This window comes from Lithobates pipiens, unplaced genomic scaffold (assembly GCF_037356315.1).
Source record: "Lithobates pipiens isolate NorthernLeopardFrog02 unplaced genomic scaffold, aLitPip1_a1.2 Scaffold_23, whole genome shotgun sequence".
In the NCBI taxonomy this organism is placed as follows: domain Eukaryota; kingdom Metazoa; phylum Chordata; class Amphibia; order Anura; family Ranidae; genus Lithobates; species Lithobates pipiens.
Window position 1 is genome coordinate 261,298,784 of NW_027507785.1, and position 27,993 is coordinate 261,326,776.

Below are 27,993 nucleotides of genomic sequence, written 5' to 3' on the forward strand. Positions count from 1 at the left end.
CTTTTTTTATTTTAATTGAAAAATTGCAGGCCTTGGCGCTGAGTGCCCACATAATTGCGTGCAATAGTGCCAATAGAGCTGCGCTGAGAGCACATGCCCTGCATGTTCCCGACAGTTACCTGTGGCTAACAGCTCCCCGTTTCCAGTGTCCTGATTATCAATGCAGTCCCAACATTGCCCACCAGTGCTGCCAATGAGTGCCCGCCAGGCTGCCTCATTAGTGCCCACCAGTGCCATCTATCAGTGCAGCCACTCCAGAGTGAGGGAAGTCCCTGGTTGTTCCAAGGGTCACCAGAACTAGTGTCCCCAACTCAAAATTCCTTTTACTTTTGGTGATAACGGTTAACATGACAAATAGAGAGAGTAGCAGATCCCCTGCTCAGTAGCACTCCCAGCTCTGCTGATGCCCCACTCAGTAATAACACCCAGCTCCGCTAATCCTCTGATTTGCTGATCCTCCTCTCTCCCTAATCCCTGCTCACCTCCTGCTATATTGCTCCCATGCTGCGCATAAAATGTGACATTGCTAGTCTCTCTTGCTTTGGTGCTGCTTAGTCCTCTCTCTCACATTCGCTACATCATTCTCATGTTGCACTCCGTGTATGTTGTCTGCTAGTTTCTCCATAAAAAAAGGGCCCCGGTACTGCCCTGGGGGACATGTATTAATGCAAAATAAATGAGCAGTGATTTTAATGATGCTTAAATTGAAACAAAAAAGATGAAGAATTCTTTTAAATATAGTGCCTGGGAGTCCCCTTAGTCTGCCTGTAAAGTGGAACATCTGTACCATGTATAGAACCTGCTGCAGCAAAACTGACATAAATGAAAAAAAAGAAAATAAAGGCATTTAAATGTATTTTTTCTGCAAGCTTTCTTTATTTTGTAAACAAGGCTCGGGGAGCCAGTCTGTACAATGGGACCACATTTTAGTGCACTCGGAACAAATATTAGAGATTTTTTGGACAAGCTCTGGTGTCTCTTCTGCACACTTTGGATGCAACTAAAAAGTTTTGCAACACAGCGAGTAAGCTTTATGTGAAGAAGTCAAATTATAGTACACTCAGGCCCAAATTTATGGGGGAACATAATTGCCAATTTGTTGTTTATCGGTGTTCTTCCCTCTCTGTGGGCTCATGTTACTCCCTTCCTCAACCTCAGAACCAACATCAGAATCAAATAGTGGCTGTACATCCTCAAGAGGCAAGTGAAAATAATTTAGCTGACTTCTCCGTGCATGATGGGGAGGCTATGGCAGGAGTAGCTGTGGACGAAGAGGCAGAATAGGCCACTTTGGCAGTGGCGGTGGGCTGCGAACTAGTGCCAGCTTGAGTGACAGAGGATGAGGATGGTTTAGTAAGTCAATCCACCACCTCCTCTGCATGCTGTGGCTGGATAGCACGGCCAACATCAGTAAAAAGAGACAAACGTGCCCTACCTGAGGATGGACCATGTCCACTATGCCTGTTGACCCAGACATTGCTGGCCCCCTCATAGTGGCATGGGAATGTCTGCGTCTCCATGTTGGCCTCCCAGACATGATGGGGGGTTGCTTATTACACAAATGTATTTGATAATAGGAAATGGGTGATTGGATGCACTTTATTGAATGAAATGTGGTGTTTGGTGTGCTATATATTGAGGACTGCCGCTGACAAAAATTGAAAAGCTGTATAAAAAATAACAAAAAAAGGGAACGCCAGTGTTGCAATAAGACAAACTGCAATTGACAATTTAAAAAAGGGGGCAGGGGAACAATCCCCCTGAGGAAGACAAGTGATCCATTGGGAAGGGGACTGAATGGTGTAGGCAGTGGTAGCCTCGCTAAGAACAGCTGCAGGCAAACAAACAAACATACAATCTCAGTTTGATTATATACAGATCTGCTTGATACAGTGTGGTATGCTACAAGCACCCCCGAATCCGAATTGTACCCTGAATCCAAATTTTAAATAAATATGTTTTTTAAATGATAAAGCACTCTAGCTTGTCTTTCTAAATATGTACCGAGGATACTCCCATATAAAGGCTCAGAAACCTGCAGAGTCCAGGGGTGGTTCAACAGTGCTGTCTGACCAGACTTAACTGGTCACATGCCCTGAGGGGAGGAATATTACTTAGGTGGGGGGGCGGGCGGTACAAGAGTGTTGACACTTCAGATAAGTTTAACCACTTGCTTACTGGGCACTTAAAGCCCCCTCAGTCCCAGACCAATTTTCAGCTTTCAGTGCTCTCACATTTTGAATGACAATTACTCAGTCATGCAACACTGTAACCAAATGATTTTTTTGTCCTTTTCTTCATACCAATAGAGCTTTCTTTTGGTGGTATTTGATCACCTCTCGGTTTTTTTATTTTCTGCGCTATAAATGAAAAAAGACCGAAAATTTTGAAAAAAAAATGAATTTTTCTTCGTTTCTGTGACAAAATTTAGCAAATTAGCAATTTTTCTTAATAAATTTTGGCCACAATTTATACTACTACACATCTTTGGTAAAAATAACCCAAATTATTGCATATTATATGATCTGTGTGAAATTTATAGAGTCTACAAGCTATGGTGCAAATCATAAAGATTTGCAAAAAAAGATCACATCTGATGTACTAAGGCCTATCTCCATTCTTGAGACCCTAACAAGCCAGGAAAGTACAAATGCCCCCCCAATGACCCCTTTTTGGAAAGTAGACATTCCAATGTATTTAGTAAGAGGCATGGTGAGTTTTTTTAAGTTGTCATTTTTTCCCACAATTCTTTGCAAAATTACGATTTTTTTTTTTTCCACAAAATTTTCATTGTAATAGCTTATTTCTCCCACACGGAATGTGCATACCACAAATAACACCCCAAAATACATACTCCTACTCCTCCTGAGTATAACGATACCACATGTGTGAGACTTTTACACAGCCTGACCACATACAGAGGCCTAATTTTGAAGTAGCACCTTCAGGCATTCTAGGAGCATAAATTACACATTTCATTTCTCAACCACCTATTACAGTTTTGAAGGCCCTGGAACACCAGGGCAATGGAAACGTCCAAAAAATGACCCCATTTTGGAAAGCTAACACCCCAACGTATAATCTATGAGGCATAATGAGTCTTTTCAATGGTTAATTTTTTTCCAGAAGTTTTCAGAAAATGTGGGAAAAAAATGAAAACGCATTTTTTTTTTACACAAAGTTGTCTGTTTATAAGATATTTCCAACGCATAGCATTTACATAGCAAAAATAACACCCCAAAATACATTCTACTACTCCTCCTGAGTATGGAAATACCACATGTGTGAGACGTTTACACAGCCTGGCCACATACAGAGGCGCAACATGCAAGAAACACAGTCGGCGTTCCAGGGACACATAGCCTGCACATACCAAGAATTACACCCCCAAATACATTATGCTGAGCAAAGGGTAAAGAAAAGATTACCTGTGGTTTTAGAAGCGCAGTTGTCCACAGGAGGATATCACTGGTCCAGGCAGCAGGCAGGGACTTGGTCAGCAACAGCGAACACAGTTTTTCAGGCAGCAGGCAGGGATACTGTCCATATTACAGTCCAGGGTCAGTGCAGAGATGTCAGCAGTGCCAAAAATATTGGTCCTGGTAGTAGGCAGGTCCTTGTGGTGTGGTCAGTGCGGCATGACGGCAGTAAGTCCTACAGGCAGCAGACAGAAGTAGAGCCTCGTTCAGGACAGAATGGGGATAGGGGTAGAGGCTTCTCCCTCCCAAATCTCTTTGAAGCCTCCGAGTCTCCAGACCCTAATCTAGGAATAAGAAAACAAAGAAAATTGTTTTCTTCTTCCAGAAAAACTATACTGGAGCCCCTCACATATGTGAGACCCCGTGTTGAATCCCACTAGTCCAGTTGCAGAATACAAGATCAGTCCAAGAGGCAGGCAAATATCGTGGTCAAACAGTCCGAGGTCAGTTCCAGATCAGGCAGAAATATGTACAGAATGGTTAGACAGAAGCATGGTCGAATAACAGTCCAGGGTCAGTTCCAGATCAGGCAGCGGTATGTACAGAATCGGCAGGCATAAGAGTGGTCAAATAACAAGCCAGGGTCAGTTACAGAGCAGGCAGTGGCATAAGGGGTGTGAAGGTGTATGAAGGCAGGAACTGAGGATTATGTTTACCATACTTCACAAAAAATTTATTGAAGTATGGTAACGCCGAAAACAGTCGCCTATGCAGAGGCCTGGTTGGGAAGGACATTGGGCACAATAATAAGATGTGTCTCTTCTGACTCCTGCTCTGGTACACACCTTACATCTTTTTTGACGTCTTTGGCCTGTTGGTTTGGGAGGGATTTTATCGGGAAAGTGGCGCTCGGAGAGTCGACTAATAACATCTGATCGGATATTTTCTGGTGGGCCATTTGGGAAAATAAGGGCAGTGAAAACTTCCTCCTGGTAGCCAAAGAAACGTTTGGGGTTTTGGGTGGAGTTGCGGTAAATTACATAGGAATTGTAAATGGGCAATTGAAAAAAATAAATTGCTACTTTTTTGTACCAATGGTATGTCCGTCTTGTGACAAGATATGGTTCCATCATTTGGTCGTTGAAGTCGACTCCCCCCATGAACAAATTGTATTCGTAAATGCATTTGGGTTTCTTTAAGGGGCCATTCCTTCTGGGGATTTCCACGAAGGTATCATTGTGGATAGAAGACAACATATACACATCCCTTCTGTCCCTCCACTTCACTGCCAGAACCTCCTTGTTTCTCAGACTTGCGGTTTCTCCTTTTCGCAGCTTCTTATTCACAAGACTTTGAGGAAAGCCCTTCCGATTCCTTTTTACGGTGCCACATGCTGGCGTCTTCTTCCGGTGAAGGTTGTGGAACAGGGGCAGAGATGTGTAGAAGTTATCTACATACAGGTGGTAGCCTTTATCCAATAGGGGGTATATGAGGTCCCAAACAACTTTTCCGCTGGATCCCAAGTAGTCCAGACAATTAGGGGGCTGCAGCTGGGTGTCCTTCCCTTCGTACACTATGAATGAATATGCGTACCCTGTGGCTCGGTCGCATAATTTGTAGACCTTCACCCCATAGCGGGCCCTTTTGCTGGGCATAAATTGCTTCATTCTAAGCCTGACGCTAAATTTAATAAGGGACTCATCCACACATATGTGTTGGTCCGGGGTAAACAATTTGGGGAATGTTTCTGAAAAATAATTAAGTATTGGTCGAATTTTGAAAAGCCTGTCGTAATTTGGATCATTTCGTGGAAGGCACTGGGAATTGTCGCTGAAATGTAAGAACCTCAGGATCATCTGATACCTGGTTCTGGGCATTACCGCGGAGAAGAGCGGTGAGTGGTGGAGGGGGTGGGTTGACCAGTAGGTACGCAATTGATTTTTTTTGTTGAGTCCCATGTTAAATGTGAGGCCTAAAAAAACCTTGAACTCCTCCACCGTTAGGTCTCTCTATTCGTAGGGACGGGCATAATAAGAGGTTGGATTTTGCAAAATAAATTGTTGTGCATACAGGTTGCACTGGGCCACAATTGACGACAACATATCCTCCGTAAAAATTAAATTAAAAAAATCTATTGGGGTAAAATTCTCCGTGTCCACCTGGACTCCTGGCTGGGCAGTGAAAGGGGGAACATTGGCCTCTCCTGAATTAGGAGGAAGCCACAAGGGGTTCTGAAGGGCATAGGGAAGGCCGGCATGGCTCCTAACCCTTTGGGGCTGAGATGACACCCCACTGGTACTTGGCCTTTCTTGCCGGGGCACTGCGGTGCTGGTGGACGGCACTGCGGTGCTGGTGGACGGCACTGCCTCACTATAACGCCTTCGTTTGATGGGCCGGATATCTTCCTCCTCGGATTCAGTCAGTGTTTCACTGCTGAGGACTGGCTCATAATTTATGTCGGCTTCAGATTCCGAATCTGAAAAGGAATCTGAAGAGGAGAGCTCCCAGTTGCTCTCGTCGGCCGTGGAAATAATTTGGTACGCCTCCTCGGCGGAAAAGACTCGTTTAGCCATGGTTGCTGGTTAAGCCTGCACTGATGGGCACTGATGAGGTGGCACAGATGTGCACTGATGAGGTGGCACAGATGTGTACTGTTGAAGCAGCACAGAGGTGGCACAGATGGGCACTGATGAGTCGGCACAGATGTGCACTGATTATACAGATGGGCGCTTTTGAGGTGGCACAGATAGGCGCTTTTGAGGTGGCACAGATGGGTGCTTTTGAGGTGGCACAGATGGGCGCTGTTGAGGCGGCACAAACGGGCACTGATGGGTCGGCACAGATGTGCACTGATTTATTGCACAGATGTGCAGATTTATTGCACAGATGTGCACTGATGAGGCGGCAGATGGGCACAGATGGGCACTGCTGAGTCAGCACAGATGGGCACTGCTGAGTCGGCAGATGGGCACTGATGGGTCGGCACAGATGTGCACTAATTTATTGCACAGATGTGCAGATTTATTGCAGATGTGCACTGATGAGGCAGCAGATGGGCACAGATGGGCACTGCTGAGGCGGCACAGATGGGCACTGCTGAGGCGGCACAGATGGGCACCGATTGGTACAGATTGGCACCGATTGGCACTGGTGGTGCACAGATGGGCACTGGCGGTCCACAGATGGTGCACAGATGGCACAGGTGGGCATAGGTGGCCACAGGTGGGGTAGAGATGGGCACTGGCGGGGTAGATCTGGGCACTGGCAGGGTAGATATGGGCACAGATGGCACAAAAGACTTTTTTTTTCTCAACTCACAGTATCTCTATACTATGCGATAGCGTGTGAGGAGACAGATTCAGCAATGGGTGATGATCTAATTTGTTTACATTTGAGATCATCACCCATTGGAGGCGGCGATCGCGCTGTAAACGGCCGCTGTGATTGGCCGTTTACAGCGATCTGTGATTGGCTGTGTCCAGGGGACACGGCCAACACAGATTTTCCCCGATGCGCACTCCCGGGGAGCCCTTAAAGGGGACGATGTCAATAGACGTAGTCCCGGAATTCGAGATCCGCGCTGTAGCCGTCATTTGACTATAGCGCGGATCTCAAGTGGTTAAAGGCACTTTCACAAAGATCTACTACAACTAAAATATTTAAAGGATACCCACTGATGGACAAATATTGAGCACTTTAGTGCACCTAATGGATAGCACAATTTATTAATATTTAGTTTGTATATGTGTAGCACCAACCTGAAGGAGCCGCTTGGTAAATTTGGGTTCTCTGAGTTCCACCTCAACCCCAAGAATGACCTCAGTCCCTCTGACACAGCTGGTTAAATTAATTACTGCAAACACATTTAAAGACACATATGGAAAATACTGTTATCCTGGCTGTGGATTATCACCAAATACAGAAAACACACCTGGTAGTGATAAACAAATGTAATATAATTATCACGGTTTAAAGCATATGGAAGCTTTACAACACTGTTAAACCTTTCTGCAAATAATGAATACATTAGAAAAGACAACCTTGAATACTTAGCAACTGTAAATTTAGAAAAGAGCAGTAGTCTATATCCCGTTAACACAGGCTCTGAGAGGGAGGAGAGAAGACTTGTCAACTTCTCAGCTTCTTCTGGGCCACAAACACTTTTGAGAGGCAAACACACAACGAAAAGAAAAGGATTACACAAGTACAGTTCTGTAATGTTGCAGGTCCCGAGGTGAAGAAGACTAGTGTCTTCTGCTAGCAAATGGTGGGGCCCTTGTTTTAAAAGAGTAGGTTTAAACAAGCTTGCATGGAGCAGTAATCCTCTAGAATGTTCCATTAGGTAGAGATTTAAAAAGGGCAAACTACGAGAGATGGCAGCTCCAAACAAGCATCTCGTGACACTAAAAAGGAAAAAAAAGGTGTCAAGGATGTTGGGTTTGCACCATCTCACCAATCCTCTGTGCGTTGACACAACGATAATCCCAGATGCTGGTTCAGGCTCCTGATGCTCCTAGCGATGTTGTAAGGCACTGGATCCCCTTCTGAGGGCCAATCGAGATGACTGGTAGCAAAACTCGCAAGGTAAAGAGGCAGCGGCCGATCTGATACCTGGATGGATATTGCGATCCCTGAAACAGCGTGAGTCGTCTCCACTAAGCTGGATGTTGCTCGGGTCACTGATCAGGGTTCCTGAGCTTAGCGGTTTCTGAACGTGTGGGTGAAACCGATCCTGGATCCCCTCTATCTTCTTGTAGCGCTCTCCTGGTCATCTCAGGAAAAAGTCTCTCTCTCTCTGGTGGCGTTCCACCACACAGTCTGGTCACCTCACCACACTCTCTCTCCTGGCAGTCTCTGGAAAGGCTTGGCTTTCTCTCTCTATAATAGGTCACACACTCTCTGGTGTCAGTGTGTCTCTCTCTCCCCTCAGCTCCAAAAATCTCCCTCACTCTCCACACATCTCTCCTTTCCTGGGCTTTTCTCTCCTCCTGTCATTGGTTCCTCTCTTCACCCAATCATGAACAGGCAAGGAGCCTCACCAGCGCAGCATGGTCTCTGTCTCTCACACAGCTGACAGGAGAAAGGTGGGGGTCGAATGGTGGAAGGAGACACTGAAAGATCCTCTGTTACTGTGAGACAGCCGCTCCTCAGATTTTCTGTCAGCACTCTCTCTGTAGTTCTGTTTGGAGAACCTGTCTCTCTCTCTGTTTTCTCTCTCCTCAGCACTTCCCTCTCCTCATTTACCTCAGCACTTCCTGAAACGCCCCTTTTTCCCAGTGTGCTTTGTGTCTGTGATTTTTCTGGAAGCACACGTCAGAATCTCTCTGTCTCCATCTTGTGGCCAAAAGGAGAAATTGCATTACAACATGCCTGCTACACATGATATACATTTTTGTATTATTATTATTATTATTATACAGGGTTTATATAGCGCCAACAGTTTGGGCATTACAACATGAGGGTACTACAACATTGTATTGCACATGTTGATATAATTAGCAGGTTTGTGTATGTATGGACTAGGATCCTGAACAATGGATATTAATTTTGCACTAATTCACAGGATTTTGTTTGTTTGCACAGTATAGTGCAGCACAGTGATTTTTTATTATTATAGTACAGGAAACAGTCAGAGACTGCAGACATAGTATAGGAGATGGGTTCAGAGATTGTGGACATGATAGAGGTGGTCAGAGACTGAGGACACAGCTGACAGCAGAGGCTTCTCATATGGTCATGAATGTGTACAATGTACTGTGTATGGGGGAGGGATGTCAGTGAGTTAAAAACTGAGGTCAGTGCAGTTTGCTCAGTACATATACAGAGATAAAGTGTGTGTGTGTTGTGTGCTGTTGCTGCGCCTCCCCCTCACAAAAAAACAAACAAAAAAAAAAAAAAACGAATACAAAGAGCCCAGCTATCATCATTTTACACAGAGATGGAGCTGCAGAGATTGCCCAAACTGCAGGGTACAAACACACCTCTGCTTGAATGCACATGTGTTGCAGTTGAGCTCAAGTCGGGATTCATTCTTCTCCACTACGAGGCTGCCCATGCCCCCTCTCCGAGTCCCGGCCAATCAATGACAGCAAGCGCCACCTGACCTCCCCACATGCTAAATTCATTGGAGGGGAGGATGCAGGGGGAGGATCTGAGAAATCTCTCTTATTAACCTGTCTGTTACCCCACTGCTGCCACTGAGTTTTACAGTGCAAAGTCTAGGCTGGCTGCTGCTGCTGCCTGGGAAATCGATCATTTCTTGGGAATCTCGCCGGGACAAGGACAACAGTCAGTTTCCTGTAAATGTTCCGAGAAATCCATGACTGTTGGCAGCTATGCACTTGCCCATCCATAAGAAACAAGGACACTGCACATAGGCGGAGTTGCCTCACTTTTGCCTACACTTACCAGATCCTGGGCCTTGTTAATGGCCTGATAAGCAATCACAGTGTATTGTTCAGATACTGCCAGCATACCACAGATAAAACTTGCTAAGCAAGAATTTAAGTGCTAAACTAAAATGCCTAGCCAAAGATCTAAAGCCTCATCTTTCTTCGAAGGGACTGAATTTACTGGTGCCATACAGGCACACACACACACATACTCAGGGCTCTGTATATGTAGTGGGTGTGCGGGATAGTTTACCTTGGGGGGCTAATCTATTGAATGTTGAGTGAGTACACTATTTGTAGTTGGGCCTGTGGTGTCAGGGGATCGAAGACAGAGGTCTGACATAAGGCCTGATTCACACCTATGCATTTTTAGTGCTTTTTGCATTTTGCAGATTTGCACTACAGAACGTGTTCCATAGGAAACCATGGTAAATGGACCGTAGTGCAAATCTGCAAAATGCACTTTTCCTTGCCGTTTGCATGCAAGACGAAAGTCCATGTTTTGTTGGCCAAAAATCCGATCGTGTGTACTAGGCTTGAGGTTTGGAATCCTGTGAAAGCAGCCTGAATATAGTATTGAGCTATATTGCTCTTGATCTCAGGTATTGCTTGCTCTCCAGTTGAATTATTTGAAAGTTGAAGGTTCACACCTATGCATTTTTTAGTGCGTTTTCAGTTTTGCAGAAACACACTACTCTCCATTTAACATGGTTTCCTATGGATGTAGTTCACATCTGTGCATTTTATGGAAAGGGCCAGGGACTTTTTTCTGGTTTTTGGTTCCATAGACTTCAATAGAGCAAAAGTGTGTATTGAAAACTGCTAAATGCACCTGCAATATTCAGACTGCAACCTGCATAGGTGTGAATCAGGCCTTATTGTCTTTTACCCTTTTTAACAGAAATATTGCAGTAAAGACAATTTCTGTGTTTTATTATAACATGTGTGCTTTATTGGTCCTTTCACTTACACTATTGCCAGGTGTGCCAGAGGGGGGGCTGAGACTATTCTTGGGGTTGAGAGGCAGAGTACGGAACCAAACATACTTAAAGGGGAGTGCCACCTGCAAAAAAAATATTAAAAGTCAGCAGCTACAAATACTGCAGCTGCTGACTTCAGCGCAATGAGACTGGTCCCCGCTGTGTCCTGGGAACTGTGTGTTTCCCAGAACACAATGGGGGGGGGGTGGTGGCGCATCTGCGGCTAGTTATTCCCGGAAGTGGGTGCAGATACCTGGATTATACAGATACCTGCACCCCCCTCCCCCTGAGAGGTGCCAATTGTGGCACCGGAGGGGGGTAGGGTTCCGATGAGCGGAACTTCCACTTGATGGTGGAGGTCCGCTTTAAGCAGCTCCTCTGGGGGTAGCGCTACAAGCATAATTGTACAGAAGTCTTTATATGGGTGGAAAACAATTGCTACATACAGACATCGATCTCAGGTATATTGATTAGAAAACATGAAGAGTTTGCCTGACATGCACCAGTCAGTGGATGTGCGTGTTGGCTGGTCATTCAAGGGTTTGATTGTTCTTGATGGAATGATCACAAGTTTATGGTTAGCTGGGTTTTTTTTTCATGACATCTTAGCAGTCACTAGTTTAATGAAAGTCTGCTGATATGAAAACATCTTGCGTCCATGCACTCCTCCTGAGATGCTGGAGGAGATCACCTTTATCGCCTCAAATCTTTCCTTTGCTATGAAATAAGTGGGACATTCAGCCATCCAGAAGGTTGATGCTCCCAGCAAGCTGTGCGGCTAGGTGTTTGGGGATTTAAACTGAAAGGGATCCAAAAGGCATTTCAATACCTCAGGCATTACTTCAGCAAACACCACCATCTCACCTGTTTCCAGGCATACATTGAAGTTAAAGTTTCCATGGTAACATAACACCCCCCCTCCCTCCACCTTCCGTTCCCAATCTCCAACTAATCTCTGAGCATTGCTTGCAGATCTTGTATCAAAAAAAGAAGGGGGTCATTTATCCACGTCCCCTGCCGCGCAGACGTATCGCAGAGAGAGATTGATCACATCAGGTCTTTTCTTTGCGTTTAATCTAGAAAACTTTTTTCCTTTTTTTTTTTTTTTTTTTGCAGATGGCAGATTTTTGTGGTTAACCAGAGAATTACTATATAGCTTGAATATTTTCAGTCTTCGTAATGAGCGTTACTAAATTTTGAAGGTCAGCAGGGAAGGTAAATCATCTAAAGTTTAAAGGGACGGGCAGGACCAATTTAGGACTACTGTTTATGCTTTCTTTGTGAGTGGAGAGAGAAACGTAAGGCTCCATTCTGTTTTTTCATGCTTTTGTAGAAATGCAGGACATTTTTTTTAACATGGGTTCCTATGGAACATGTTCACATCAATGCATTTTTGCGCTTCTACGCATTTGGAAAGGGTCAGGGACTTTTTTAAATGCAAAACGGTGCTTTTTTTTGGTTCAATAGACTTCAATGGAGAAGCTGCAGAAAAGCATTACAGTGCATTTTTACCACAATTTGTGTTTTGCGTTTAAATTAACAACAAACTTTCCAAAGTGCAAATCGTGGTAAAATCATAAAAAACAAAAATGGAAAGCACAGCAAAAAGCACTGCAGAAACGCTCAAAAGCAACATGCATATATGTGAATTAAGCCTAAGGCCTGATTCACACCTATGCAGGTTGCAGTTTGCATGTTGCAGGCGCATTTTTCAATACACGCTTTTGATCCACTGAAGTCTATGGAACCAAAAACCAGAAAAAATGTCCCTGGCCCTTTCCATAAAATGCACAGATGTGAACATGACCTATAGTAAACCATGTTAAATGGACTGTATATAATGCATAGGTGTGAATCAGGCCTTTTTAGTGCTTGCAATATGCAAACTGCAACCTGCATAGGTGAGAACCAGGTCTTAAAATCGAGTTCCACCCAAAAGTGGAACTTCCGCTTATGTGTCTCCTCCCCCCCTTCGGTGGCACCTTTCGGAGGGGGGACAGGTACTGTTTGTGACAGGTATCATTCTCCACTTCTGGAGACGGTGCCATCCTTTGGAAATTTGGCCCCCTCCTCCTTCCTCCGCCGCCAGGCCAATTAGAAAGCGCAGCTTGGCTCCATAGACTTCAACGGATCAAAAATGTGTATTGAAAAATGCTAAATACACCTAGAATATGCATCAACTGCAACCTGCATAGGTGCAATCCAAGCCTTAATGATACGTTCACCTTTGAGAACATCTTTCCTATTCCAACCATTTTTGGGGTGGAACATGCTCCCAATGCTGCAGCCTAAACCCCCCTCCCTGTTACAGTAGTACGGGAGAAGTTCCCTGCACTAGCTCCACCCGCACAGATGCGTCATTCATTCATAGAGTTCTGTGAAGGCATAAACTGCAAGTCCCAACATCCTTTTCAGATGTGGGCTAGTAGTCCTCAATGAACTACCACAGAGCTGTGGAGCGCTGTAGTAGTTCAATGATTCTTTTTGTCAGTGTATCTGTTTGCCCTATGAATACAGGAGGTTTCCCAATCAAAACAGGTGCCATTCAAGAGATCACTATACATTTTCTCAATAAATGCAAAGGGTTCTTTGATTGGGCAAGGGGGTTGATTTACTAAAACCAGAAAGTGCAAAATCTGGTGCAACTCTGGATAGAAACCCATCAGCTTGCAGGTTTTTTAATCCAAGCTAAATTGAACAATCTGAAGTTGGAAGCTGATTGGCTACCATGCACAGCTGCACCAGATTTTGCACTCTCCAGTTTTAGTAAATCAACCCCATGGTATTCTAGTCAGAGAATGCTGTGCCAACTGGGCGACCTCCTGTGTTCACAATGCAACAGGGCAAATACTTGGTTTAGGACCTGGAAGCTAGTGGAGATCACCGGGGTAGTAGTGTCTACTACAGTGATTTCCAGCTTCTACTGGGATCCCTCAGGTATGGTATATGCATAGTTACCGTAGGCGTATGCCTGGGCACACCCTAATCACCTCATGTGCATTAGTATTATCCAGGGGCAGCACCGGGTGGGTGGTTGGGGGTACCAGCGCCCCCATTTTATTAAAGGCTAGGTTCAACACTAGGAACACATTACACCCGTATTTAGGGTGTAACTTAACCTGCTCCCACCACCTTAGCCTCCTCCCTGTGTCAGCAGGTGGCGTTCATGTGTGTTTGAGCTTTGGGGTGCACACCCTAATACAATAGGCTGTGCGCACCTATGATAGTTACATAGGACCAAGATGGACCAATATACTGTAACTATGTAAAAATATACTCACCTGAAATTCAACTTTAAGTGGGAAGAGGTGTGAGAGCATTGACCACCAACAAGATGAACCAATAAAATGATGTAAAAATATTCATATCTGGAACTCTTCTTGAAACAGATGGTGTTAACAGTCTGGCTAATAACATTCTCTTGCACATTACTATTTGAAAACTTGGAACGCACATCAATGCACTTTCCTAGTTACCAGACCTTGCTGTCAGGTGTCAGCTCCCCCTAGCTATCAGGAAACCAATCAGTGTGGTTCCCGACCATGTGATTACAATGGTGCCTATGACCTAGTGATCAGGGCCGCTGATAGAAATCATGGGGCCCCGTACAGCCTACCTGACGGGCCCCCTTCAGTTCCACGCTTGGCCCTGCCCCTAGTCCCTCCTTTAGCCCCACCCCTGGCCCCTCCCCAGACCTCGCCTTGATAAAAAGTGCAGGCTTGTCTACAAGTGATATTTATTTTCTTGTGGTGGTATTTGGTCACCTCTGTGGTTTTTACTTTAAAAAACAAAACAAAAAAATAAAAACTATTTTGAAAAAAAAACAAAAACACACACACACATATATATATATATATATATATATATATGCTGCTGCAGTAGTATTAGTAGATCTCGAATCCACACACCTGGCCCCAGGAGTCACTTTTTCCCTGATCCTGCTGCTGTCTAGAGTGCCGGTGTCCATAAACTACTCCAGTCAGATGCCAGCTGCTTCTTTTAATCTTCTGCCACTGGCGGCTCCGCTCGCTTCACTGCTTTAGAGCAGAGGGAGAGGAATCACTCCGTGGCGCCAGGAAACGACATGCTGGCCGGGACTTGAGCCAGCATGAGGAGCGGGCGCGGAAGAGATATTCTTCCGCACCCGAAATAGAAAAAATAGTCCCTCCCCCTGTCGCCACCTGCAGATACTGAGCTCAAAAAAAAAACAACTCAAAAAGTAACCGGGGAGGATGAAGCAGACAGACAATGTTTGGTCATGGTGGCTGGAGGATTTTTTTTTTTTCATATTAATTCGTTCTGTGGACAGGTTTCCCGGGCCCCCCCCCCCCCCTGCTGGCCAGGCCCGGTACAACAGGGCCAGTTGTACTGGCCTATCAGCGGCCCTGCTAGTGATTACATGGGTTTGTTTACAAACAAACCAGCAGATGTATGCTGTCACAGTGCCTCACATATAGGGGTTGATTTACTCAAACTGGAGAGTGCAAAATCTGGTGCAGTTGTGTATGGTAGCCAATCAGCGTCTAACTTCAGCTTGTTCAATAAAAAAAAAAAAAAAAAAAAAAAAAAACCTGGAAGCTGATTTCTATGCAGAGCTGCACCAGATTTTGCACTCTCCAGTTTTGGTAACTCACCCCCATAGTGTTACAAAAATGTGCATATTTTTTAAATGTAAAAATTTTTATATTTGTATATAGCAGTACACCAAGAAAAAGCCTTAACAAGTGTATAGAAATGATTTAGCTAGGTAAATTCATCATAATGTTATTGTCAGGTTACCTAACACATATTTATGTTTCTAAATTTTTCTGGGTATGTACACATGAAAGTATTAATTATGTATAGAAACAAGGTCAAGTTTCTCAAGGTAAAACATACACTCATTATATGAAAGATATATGCATCACAGAAGTCTAATTACTAGTGTCTTACTAATCAGGTATTACATAAAGGAAAACTGTCATTGGAGAAATATGTAGGCTGCCATTGTTGAGCTCCTTCTTAAAGTGGTTGTAAACCCTTACAAACCACTTTGACCTACAGGTAAGCCTAGATTAAGGCTTACCTGTAGGTCCAAGAAATATCTCCCAAACCTATACGGTTTAGGAGATATTTGCCCGAAGACGGGCACCGCTGTCTACGGCGCATGCGCCGTAGACAGCGGCGCGCAGGCGCACTGAGCGTGGCATCCTCGATGACGAAGATGCCGTGCAATGCCGCGCGTCTCGACTCCCGTGCGCATGCGCGGGAGTGACGTCATCGCGGCTTCGCCGAATGACAGCAGCAGAGCTGCGAGACCCCACCGAGAAGATGGATGCGCCGAACTACAGGGGACAGCGGTGACTTCTCTGGCTCCTGTGTCAGGTAAGTGACACATAATGGGCTACTATGCGATGCATAGTAGTCCATTATGCTTTGCCTTTGCAGGGAATGAAAGAGGAAGTAAACTCATCAGGGTTTACTTCCTCTTTAAATTCCTAAATGCCAGCCTTGTTGGTTTTCTTGCTTGAAGCCATTTAGAATTACAGACACCAAACAGATACGCAACCAGTAAATTCAGAACGGCACAGCTGCATACTTATTACAGCTCAGATGGAAAGAGTTAAAGCCAAATAGCATAATGGCCAGGCACTTAGCATTTTTGGAAGTGCTCAGCAATGGCACCTTATGTAGTTTTCTAGGGACAGATCTTGTAACATATTGAGAGTTAACTTAGCTACTCTACAGCCTCCTGAGTTACTTCATATTTTCATTTCAAGCATATTTTGTGGCTATTTTTCCCAGTAGCATTGAATGCTACTGTAATCACCCTTTAAAAATGACTAGAACTATTGTAGTTGTCCTAAAAAAGCAAGCCAGGGTACAAAGGACTAGTCGCCAGTACTGACTATATACATTCTGCAGGGGATCTTTTCCCCGTAACTGACTTACCATGCATTCTAGGGAGTATTTGGAGGTAGTCAATTTGGTGGACAGGGCTTTGCTTACTCATGTCAGAGCTGCCCCCTAATGACTGGCGGGGTGACAGCATGAATGAAACAGAAGCCGGGAGTTCCATGCATTGTATCATTCTGTCCAGCACAATGAGCAGCAAAGTATTGGCATCACCGAACCTCAATCTAAAACCAGCAGTCAGACGCATTTAGGCAGAGGTTCCCTACAGTAGTGGTTCTCAACCTCAGTCCCCAAGTACCCCCAACGGGCCATGTCTTCAGGTTTTCCTTTACTTTGCACAGCTGCTTTAAATCAATGACATGGTACTGATAAGAGCTATTTTATTTAAGTGAAATTTCTAAAACACGGCCTGTTGGGGGTACTTGATGACTGAGGTTGAAAACCACTGGCCTACAGTGTGGGTTTTGCGATAGCAAGTTGGCCTACCCAGGCTAGGAAAGGGTTAACCATCCTTTTCTGGGCTTTTTGGACCCTGCCTTCCTACCCTGTGATATAAAAAAGAGGGAGGAAGCTTGGTCCTGGGCTGCCGCAACCGCACATGGGATACTAAGAAGGGCTTCTGCTATATGTAGTCCCACCGAACATAAGGAAAGAATCTATCAAGCATCTGGGGAACGTCAATCATGGACTTTCACCTTAGAAAGGCATGTCTGGGCAGCCTCAGTGTATAGGTAGGTAAGATTGAGAATGTATTGCACTGTTGTGGACTTTGTCATGAGAAGTTCTCAGTAAAGTTTTAAAACACTGGTCTGAATTCATTCAAGGCCTGTAAAGCACACATAGGATATGAATGAAGGCCAGTATAAAAGGTTAGTTCAGTAGGAGACAGTTGGAGATGTAGAGAAGTAGCTATGGGTAACCATGAACTGGTGGGAAGTGCATAGCTTCCAACTGTCCCTGATTTTGAGGGACTCTCCCTGATTTGGTCCCTCTTTCTTCCTCATTTGTCCCTTATTTTGGTCTGATTTATATAGTTGTATATAAAATGCACTATTTACTGTATCTTTTAAAGTGTTTCACAGTGCTAAACCTTTCATCCAATTTATAAATTGCTTCATTTGTAAATTGCAAAATCTGGTATAAAGGAATAGTAGTGGTAAAAAAGAAGCTCTTGTGAGTTTAACTAATCAAGGCAGGGTGTGTGTCCTATGCCTACATACTTTTTGCTCATAGGTATGCCTCGTTCCCATCTCAAAAAGTTGGGAGGTATGGAAGTGTATAGCAGCTGGTCATAAAGCGTGGTACCTGGAGTAGGTCACTGGTCCTCTGGTAGCGAGGGGGTCAGTGTTCTGGCTCCCTTCCTAGTAGTCGATTCCCCAAAAGTATCTGGGGCCGAATCCATGGTATGGGAGACCTCATGTACTTGGCTGCATAGTACGGGAGAGGAGTAGTTAAGTGAGAGCAAGCATGTGGTCTGCACTAAGTGCTTGGTGGGACCCCATTCAGGAGTGAGGTGGCAAAGGTATGCTGGACTGGTGGAGGTGGCACAGGCTCAGCAGTGTCCCTCATAGATGCAATATACATGAAGCACAGTGTGTTGTAACACAGGACAGCACACTTTACAGAGGAACTCTGTATGGTTAACTATTGCACACTGTGTATGGCTCGTCATCTCTAAGCTGGGGTACCGCTATAAAGTTAGACTTTCACATGAACGCGGCCCCAGGCATTGATGAGTAGGGATGAGCTTCGTGTTCGAGTCGAACGTACGTTCGACTCGAACATTGGCTGTTCGGCCGTTCGGCGAATTCCGAACGTTTGGGCCGTTCGCGTCAAAATTCGAGTGACGCGCGCGCGGACCACAATGCACTGCGGTGGCGCAGTGCATTGCTGCCCCATGATTGGCCAAGCATGCACTGTGACCCCGCATGCTTGGCCAATCGCAGCGCCAGCAGCGAGGAGAGCCATGATTGGCCACAGGCATCCTGCCTGTGGCCAATCATAGCTCAGGCTGTGTAGTGCACGCCCCACACTATATAAGGCCGCCTTTGAGGCGGCTTCGTGTAGTGTGTTACTAAGCATCTGAAGCAGTGGGTGTTCTGTGTACCTTCAACACAGTACACACCAATCGTTTTTGGCTGATTTCCTATCTTGCTGCTGTGTAGTGGTTGTTGTCTGTGCCCTGACTGCAGTATACACCACTATATTCACCTCACCTATATAGCTAGTGATCTAGCTTTAACCACTTAACAACTGCCCATTGCCGATTAACGGCTTCAGGGCGGTTGTTTAACTCTGAGAGGCCGTTAATTAACGGCCTCCCAGAATTCTGCTCTCGCGTGCCCCGAGGTGTGCGCACTCGAGAGCATCCGTGACCGCCGGGTCGCATCACGGATCACGGTAAACGGCCGCTCATAGCGGCCGTTTACCACGTGATTGCTCCGTCAAATGACGGAGTGATCACTTGGAAACAAACCGGCGTCATGTTATGACGCCTGTTCCTCCCTCCCCTCTCTGTACCGATTGGTACAGTGGAGGGGAAAGAGATCGGTGTCAGCAGCGATGTGGGCTGCATCTGCAGTGCCCACATCGCTGCTCACCGAATTTAACCCCTCAATTCCCTGCCAATACTCTGCAATACCAGTGCATACTCTGCAGTACCCTGCCATTACTCTGCAGTACCCCGCCATTACTCTGCAGTGCAGTACCCTGCCATTACTCTGCAGTGCAGTACCCTGCCATTACTCTGCAGTACCCCCCATTACTCTGCAGTACCCTGCCATTACTCTGCAGTGCAGTACCCTGCCATTACTCTGCAGTACCCCCCATTACTCTGCAGTAACCCCCATTACTCTGCAGTACCCCCCAATACTCTGCAGTACCCCCCAATACTCTGCAGTACCTGCCATTACTCTGCAGTACCCGCCATTACTCTGCAGTACCCGCCATTACTCTGCAGTACCCTGCCATTACTCTGTAGTACCCCCCAATACTCTGCAGTACCCTGCTATTACTCTGTAGTACCCCGCCAATACCCCGCCAATACTCTGTAATACCCTGCCATAAATTGCCATACCCAGCCATACTCAGAGATACCCAGCCATACTCGGTGATACCCTGAAATACCCAGCCATAGATGCCCCCCACCCCTCACCGCCCTCCGGTGCTTCTACCAACTCGCCAGTACGATCAAAGCCAGAATCTTTTTTTTATTTTTTATTTCAGGCTTCCCAGCCTAGAGGTGAGATGTGGGGTCATATTGACCCCCCAGATTTCACTGTAAAGAGGACCTGTCACCCCATATTCCTATTACAAGGGATGTTTACATTTCTTGTAATAGGAATAAAAGTGATCAAAAATATATTTTTGGGGAAAAAAATGTCAAACTAACATAAATAAAGTAAAATGAACAATAAAAAAATAAAATAAAAATTAAAGCGCCCATGTCCCCATGTGCTCGCATGTGCCACACATGTGAGGTATCGCCGAGAATGTTAGAGCGAGAGCAATAATTCTAGTCCTAGACCTCCTCTGCAACTCAAAACATGTAAGCAGTAAAAAAAAAATTAAAGCGTCGCCTATGGGGATTTTTTAAGTAGCGATGTTTGCCGCCATTCCACGGGCATGTGCAATTTTGAAGAGTGACATGTTTGATATCTATTTACTCAGCATAACTTCATCTTTCACTTTATGCAAACATTGGGCTAACAAGTGGTTAATAATAGAGCTTGCAGTCAGTAGTGTTAGGAGATAGTGCGTGCTGTCTGCGTGCTCTGTACCCAGTACATACCGCTATAATATAGGGCAGGCCCCTACTTTCAAACATCCAACTTACAAACATCTCCTACTTGCAAACGCAAGGAGACAGCAGCAAGTGAGATGAAAAAAGATGGACGACAAAACAAATTATACAGGGGTGATAACCCTTCCCTATGTTTTCCAAAAAGCTTAAAGATAGTTTTTTTGACTGGAGCTACACTTTAAAAATGTACCGGTTGAAAATGACAAACAGATTCAACTTAACACAACAAACCTACACAGTCCCTGTCTTGTTTGCACCGCCTGTATACTGCTGTTCTGAGTATATAGGGCCTGGGGGCCACACGCATTTCCTTTTTTTAATATGGGTACGGGGTTCCCCTTAATATGCATACAAGACCCAAATAGGCTGGTAATGGGCAGGGAGGGCTACCCATGCCATGTTTCTCAATGATTTTCAACCATATTGCAGGAACCAGATATAACATTAAAACCGCAAGCAGTTTTAAATGGTGTTATTTCCGTTTAATGTCATTTTGTGCAGGGACTGTTCTAAACACGGGAAACACGTGGCACTTCACAGGCATACTACAGACACCCCCCAGGCACCATATTTAAAGGAATATTTCACTTTTTTTTTTTCACTTTAATCGTCATTAAAATCAGTGCTCCCGCCAAAACGGCAGTTTTTAAAACTTTTTTTTGCAGTGACCCATGTCCCCTGAGGCAGGAGGCAGGTCCCCAAACCCTTTTTAGGACACTATTTTGCATATTAGCTGTTAAAATTAGCACTTTCCAATTCGAACGTTCGAGTCCCATAGACTTCAATGGGGTTCTAACGTTCGTACCGAACGCGGGGGTCGTTCGCAAGTTCTGGTGCGAACCGAACCGGGGGGTGTTCGGCTCATCCCTATTGATGAGCATGCATGCAGAGCAAGTAGGCCACTCCCACACACAGTGCCTTAGATGATCTTACTCTGCGGATACATGTGAGAATGAAAGGATAAGTTCACCTTTGGAAACATGTTACATGTTCCACCTGTTTTTAGGGTGGAGCATATAACATGATCCCAATGCTACAGCCGCTGCCACATTTCCCCCCCCCCCCCCCCACCATTACAGCAGTACGAGGAGAAGCTCCCTGTACTAGCTGTCAATTTTTGAAATCTGTAAATCATTCATTTACAGAGTATACACTGACAAGTCTGCAGGAGACCTGCATGGCACCAGCAATCTGCTGATCGCTAGTGCAATGCTTTACAGCAGTGTTTCTCAACCTTTTAAAGCAAAGTACTCCTGCAAGTCTAAAAAGGTTTCCTAAGCAGGGCCGCTGATAGAAATCATGGAGCCCCGTACAGCCGATCTGACGGGGCCTCCTTCAGCCCCACCCTGGTACTGCCCCTGGCCCCTCCTTCAGCCCCACCCAGGACCTGCCCCAGATGGTCAGAGACTGCAGACATAGTACAGCAGGAGATGATCAGAGACTGCAGATATAATACAGGAGATGGTCAGAGACTGCAGACATACCACAGGAGATGGTCAGAGACTGCAGACATACCACTGGAGATGGTTATAATGCAGACATAATACAGGAGATGGTCAGAGACTGCAGATATAGTACAGGAGACGATCAGACACTGCAGATATAGTACAGGAGATGATCAGACACTGCAGACATAGTACAGGAGACGGTTAGGGATTGCAGACACGATTGATTCGGGAGATGGTCAGAGACTGCGTTTATGGCTGAACCCAGTGTACAAGTATATAGTATCACAGGGCTGATCCAATCTATTTAAACCAGCTCTGCAAAATCAAGCCAGTGATTTTCCTTTGAAAGTACAACCAATTGACAGAAGATAGCTTCACATACAATTTCCAAAAATACACATTTTCTTAGAAACAGTGAACTGCTCAGGATTAGTCGAGGGCAGTAACCAGTTAATGGGGCTGTGCATCTTCTAGCCTAAACCAGCAGTAAATCCCCCAAAAAAATCAACAAAAAAAAAAATCTGTGCAGCAAACACAGGGCTCTGGCTAAATAGCTAATTATAAACTGAAATGGTTAACAGCTGCTGCAGAGTCTTCCAGAGATCATATCAGTGTGATCAGACAATGTGCAGGTCAGGTTAGGCAGTTAAAAGGAAAAAAAGTAACCAGTAAGACAATAGGGAGGGGAAGCTGATCATCCTGTTCACAGAGACAGATATCTGTAAGACACTGCAGCCGACTAGCTTCATGTTACTGTGGTCCCGACTATCCTGTTTCCATTCAGCCACAGCTGTGTGTCCTTGCAGAACTTGTATTGCTGTTGTCATACCTCGTATGTCTCCCTTCTCGCTCTCACATTCAGCCCCACTCCAACACTGTTTAGAGTCAAATGTGAGCGGGCTGGAAAAGGGGAGGGAAACACTTTTTTACTTTGCATTCTTTCATTCCCTTTTTACAGTATATTGCCGGGCCCCCCTGCTGGCCAGGCCTGGTACTACAGGGCCAGTTGTACTGGTTTATCAGCAGCCCTGTTCCTAAGTACTGGCATTTGTAGTCCCTGAGCAGACAGGACTCACCTTTTTCTCAGGGAGCCGCAGCAGGCATCTTCACACATGGCAGGCATGACATCCAAGGCGCGCCGGCGAAGGGATAGAGCCGGGAGATGGAAGGACGTGGGGCCGCCCCCAGTCAGTCAGCCCTGGGTAACATCTTCTGGGCTGCGCGATGGGGGCCATTCCATTAACAGGACCCCAGGCAGCTTCCGCCGGCCTGATACCCCCCAGCACACAGGGCAGACTGCTTCCCCATTGGTAGCACAGTCCAACGCAACATGGCTACAGCAAGCCGCCGGGGACTGTATGCAGGGCCATCTTTAATATTGATTGGACCCTGGGCAAATATTTTCTTGGGGGCCCCCCCCCAATGCAATTTCGCTCTCCACCTGCTCAGAGCCTACAATAAATGGCATCTAGACTCAAGATCAATTTACTGAATCATATCAGGCAATGGTTGCAATTGGTTGCCAGAGGTTACAGTGTATCATTACCACTCACTGACGGGCTGCTAGAGGTTACAGCACACATTATGGCTCACTTATTATTTGCTAGAAGTTACAGCACAACTTCTTCTTGTTAATTGGTTGCTACAGATAACTGTACATCAATACTGCTCAATGGTTGCTAGAGGTTACTGGTCATTCTTACCACTCGCCAATTGGTTGCTAGAGGTTACTGCACACTATTACTGATTACTAATTGTTTGATTGAGGTTACTGCAGATCCTTACCGCTCAATGATTGGTTGCAAGAGGTTAGTGCACATCTTTACTGCTCACAGATTGGTTACTAAAGGTTACAGCACATCATCTCCTCACTGCCTGCACACCATGGACTGGGGAGGTGAGGGGACCCATCCATAGACAGAAAACCCCAATATAATGGGGATTCCCATTGCCCACTAATGTAATGGGGATTTACACTGACCACGAATGTAATGGGGATTTACAATAATGATGGGGCCCAGAGCAGATGCCCCTTTTGCCCAGCTTTTAAAGACAGCCCTGACTGTATGTGTGCGGGAGGTGAGACTCGGGGGACAGAGAACTCTGCGTACCCCCTGCCCGTGGTGCAAGTACCCCCAGAAGTACGTGTACAACGGGTTGAGAAACCCAGCTTTACAGGATCCAAAATAAATAAATGCACATTTTTTTTTATTTTTGTTTTACCTGCATAGAAAAAGTGCATTTAAAAAAAAAAAAAGTGAACTTATCCTTTAAGGCACAGCTCCTTCTGCAAAATAGGAGTTGCTATTGTGCAGGAGACATTTATAACAATAAGTCAGTTTCTCAAGGTATAATTTAGGCACAATTAACAAACCATTTCTAGATGTGCCTTATAAGAGAGCAAATTTACAATTTTTAGAGTGTAGGTTCTTTCTGATGTGCTAAATTAGCTTCTCTTTTTTTTTCTAAGGAAATAACTTATATAATGCAAAACTGTGCGAGTCAGCTCTTGAACCACAGAAGATGATTTATTCGGGTGGGGTGCTCACATTCAGGAAAGGCCAGGCAACCAAAGAGTTGATTTCAAAAGAAATTCTAATTTTGGCAAACCACTAATGATTTTTTCTACACAGCTCATGAAATAAAATGATAGATGCTACCTTCTTCTTGTAACTGTACCGACTATACACGTTTTCACTGTCAGCAAAGCAAAATGTACAACTTTTGCCAGGAACCTTCTTCTATTTGGCGCAGCATTCTAAATTTGTAATGATGTCAATGAAAACAGCTGAATTTCCCACTGGGCACAGCTAATATTCCATAAACCTATACAAGCATTATAGAAATAAAATTATGGGCAATTAACACTATTTCCAGCCATAGTGTTCTCACTGTCCTGCATAATATTAATGAAATTTGACAAAAATGTAGAGAAACGTGGGGCTATACTTGAAAAAAGTAACAGACAGGATATCATAGGCTCAAAATTTAACAGAAAAAAATTCAACTCTCCACTGTTAATTAACAATCCAAAAACCAAAGCCGCTTGCAATATAAGATGTATATCTATATCCACAGAAATGTAGCCCTGTTATTTTGATACTCCCTGCATGCACCCCTTTAAGAGTCTTCAGACCAGGAAAAACAAGTAAACAAACAAAATCCTTTACTGAGATAGTTGCTGTATACAGTACAGTTCTCAAAAGCAGTTCAACACAATTCCTGTACAGAACTCTTCTAACATCCCATACAGTGTGCATACCTTATGCAGTGGGTAAGTCCAGAAAGCAATCCTTTCTAAAGGCCCGTACACACGGTCGGACTTTTTGACAACAAACATGCAAATTAGCTGTTTTGGAGCAACATCCGACTGTGTGTACGCTCCATCGGACAAACTTTTTCTGTTTTCATCGGACTTTTGTTGGCTGTGCGAACGGACAAACTTTCTGGCAACAAAAGTCCGATGGAGCAAAGTCCGACCGTGTGTATGCAAAAGCATCGGACTTTTGTACAAGGTACAAACACGCATGCTCAGAACCTATGCAAACGATCACACTACAATACAGAAGTTGACCAAAGGTGGCGCTGGAGTCATTGAACGTCCTCTTTTGAAGTGGCGTCCGTACGTTGTGACGTCACCACGTTCGTGTTTGTTGTCAAAAAGTCCGACCGTGTGTATGCAATACAAACTTGTGGACCACGCCCTTTGTACAAAAGTCCACGGAAAAGTTTGTACAAGTCCGACCGTGTGTATGAGGCTTTAGGCAATAGTCCATTAAGGCAATATTCCACAAGAGGTAGTGCAAGTCCCTTAAAGTCTATGATTGGCACCAATCCACAAAGGCAGTAAGTCCATAAAGTTCCCAGGTATAAGACCCTCTTGAGGAACCCCGAGAAAACGCCTATCACCTACCCCCCCCAAAGGGGGGTAGGGGAATTTCTCCAGCAGAGTAACAAGCTACATTTTGACAGAATTTCCCTGGAACACCAGGGACTTGGAGGCAGTCTTTTTTGATGGTTGATCTGTAGACCATGGAAGACCATCTGAAAATGGCGGGAAAAACATTAACCCTTATGGCCTGGTTATCTCTAGGTCAACCTAAGCACAAGTAAATAGCAAAACTGTAACATTTGGAACCTGCTGGCTCAGCTAACATAGAAAAGCCAGGGAAAACAAGTGCTTATACAGGCAGACAACTTAACCCCTTGTAGGCACCTGACCACAAGCAGCTAGGCTCACATGAAAAATGTTGGGCATACACTGTCAGATTAAGAGGATTTGGCAGAAATTCTAGCGGTGCATTGTCCTGCTGGCTTATCAAATGTCAATTACACAATCAAATGTTGTCAAAATTGCTAGGCTGAAAACTGTTTGCTGAACAGCACCTGCAATCAATGAGAACTGTTGGCACTTGCAACTAATAGAATAAAATAGCTTGTCATGGGGGATTCATCCAGTCTCACCATTTGTGTGATTCCTTAGAAAACTTTTAGCATATGGCCAGTTTTACATGTATGCTGCAGTGCAAGGAGCATGCTGATAGATGGAAAGAGCAGAGTGAGAGAGAAAGATGAGCTCATAAATCTGCTGCTTCTCTTTTCACTGTCCAGTCACAGAGTTGGAGTATGAAGGACACCTGTAAGAGCAACTACACTGCAGCAGAGAAAAATAGGCTCTGCTTCTGTCCTGTCAGGCAGGGCAGTGCTGGGTGGCATGGCTAAATAAATCTCAGAACTGAAAGGATATAACTTCAAATCCTTTGGGAGATAAAATAACTCCTTTATATGATTAATCTGTTTATTTAGCCGCTTGCTGATGTGCTTTGGTAGCCCATAAAGGATTTCAGTGACATAGTGTAGCAGCGGTGGTCCTCAGCAGGATAAAGTGTTAGAAGACATGAGAAACAGGCTTAGAAGAGAGGCGTTTCTTCTTCTTATTTTAATATTCTTCAAAAATAATCCATACATTTTTAATTGTCTTTTTATGTGGGGCTCTAGCAGTTTAATAATACAATAATTGCTTTATTCAGCTGTAGATGTCCCCTTCCTCCATACTTGCAGCTGTGGTTTTCTCCTTATCTTTGACATCAGAGACAGAATAGGAAGGAAGAGTGGGTTGAATTGTAGACAAGTGTGGTAGTCATGTACGTGTCAGTTGGTGGCTTGTTTTTACTTGAGATTCCGGTTCCTGACTAACATTATATTATTAAAGATAATCTGTTACACTGGTATAGGTTCTATTTTTGTATGCGTTTTGAAAGTTGAAGGGCGGTGATTCTCAAAAAGGACATTGTTGTGTTGTAACATTGGCTAAAGTTGATACAGAATTATGGTGGGGATAAGATTTTAAAAGATAATGTGTATACTGTAGCTGAATCTATCTACAGTATCTCACATAAGTGAGTACACCCCTCACATTTTTGTAAACTTTTTTATTATAACTTTTCATGTGACAACAATGAAGAAATTACACTTTTCTACAATGTAAAGTAGTGAGTGTACAGCTTGTATAACAGTGTAAATGAGCTGTCCCCTCAACATAACTCAACACACAGCCATTAATGTCTAAACCGCTGGCAACAAAAGTGAGTACACCCCTAAGTGAAAATGCCCAAATGGGGCCCAATTAGCCATTTTCCCTCCCTAGTGTTATCTGACTCATTAGTGTTACAAGGTATCAGGTGTGAATGGGGAGAAGGTGTGTTAAATTTGGTGTTATCGCTCTCACTCTCTCATACTGGTCACTGGAAGTTCAACATGGCAGCTCATGGCAAAGAACTCTCAGAGGATGTGAAAAAAAGAATTGTTGCTCTACATAAAGATGGCCTAGGCTATGAGAAGATTGCCAAGACCCTGTCACTGAGCTGCAGCACGGTGGTCAAGACCACTCAGAACAGGCCTCGCCATGGTCGACCAAAGAAGTTGAGTGTACGTACTCCGTGTCATATCCAGAGGTTGTCTTTGGAAAATAGACATATGAGTGCTGCCAGCATTGCTGCAAAGGTTGAAGGGGTGGGGTGGGGTCAGCCTGTCAGTGCTAAGAAAATATGCCACACA

The 27,993-nt window shown here is 44.7% G+C and overlaps 1 long non-coding RNA gene across 4 annotated transcripts in view; it reads left to right on the forward strand.

Moving 5' to 3' along the window:
• LOC143928302 (uncharacterized) overlaps window positions 1-27,993 on the forward strand; it is a 227,617-nt gene that overhangs the window by 191,621 nt on the left and 8,003 nt on the right. The gene's annotated exons all lie outside the window — the stretch shown is intronic.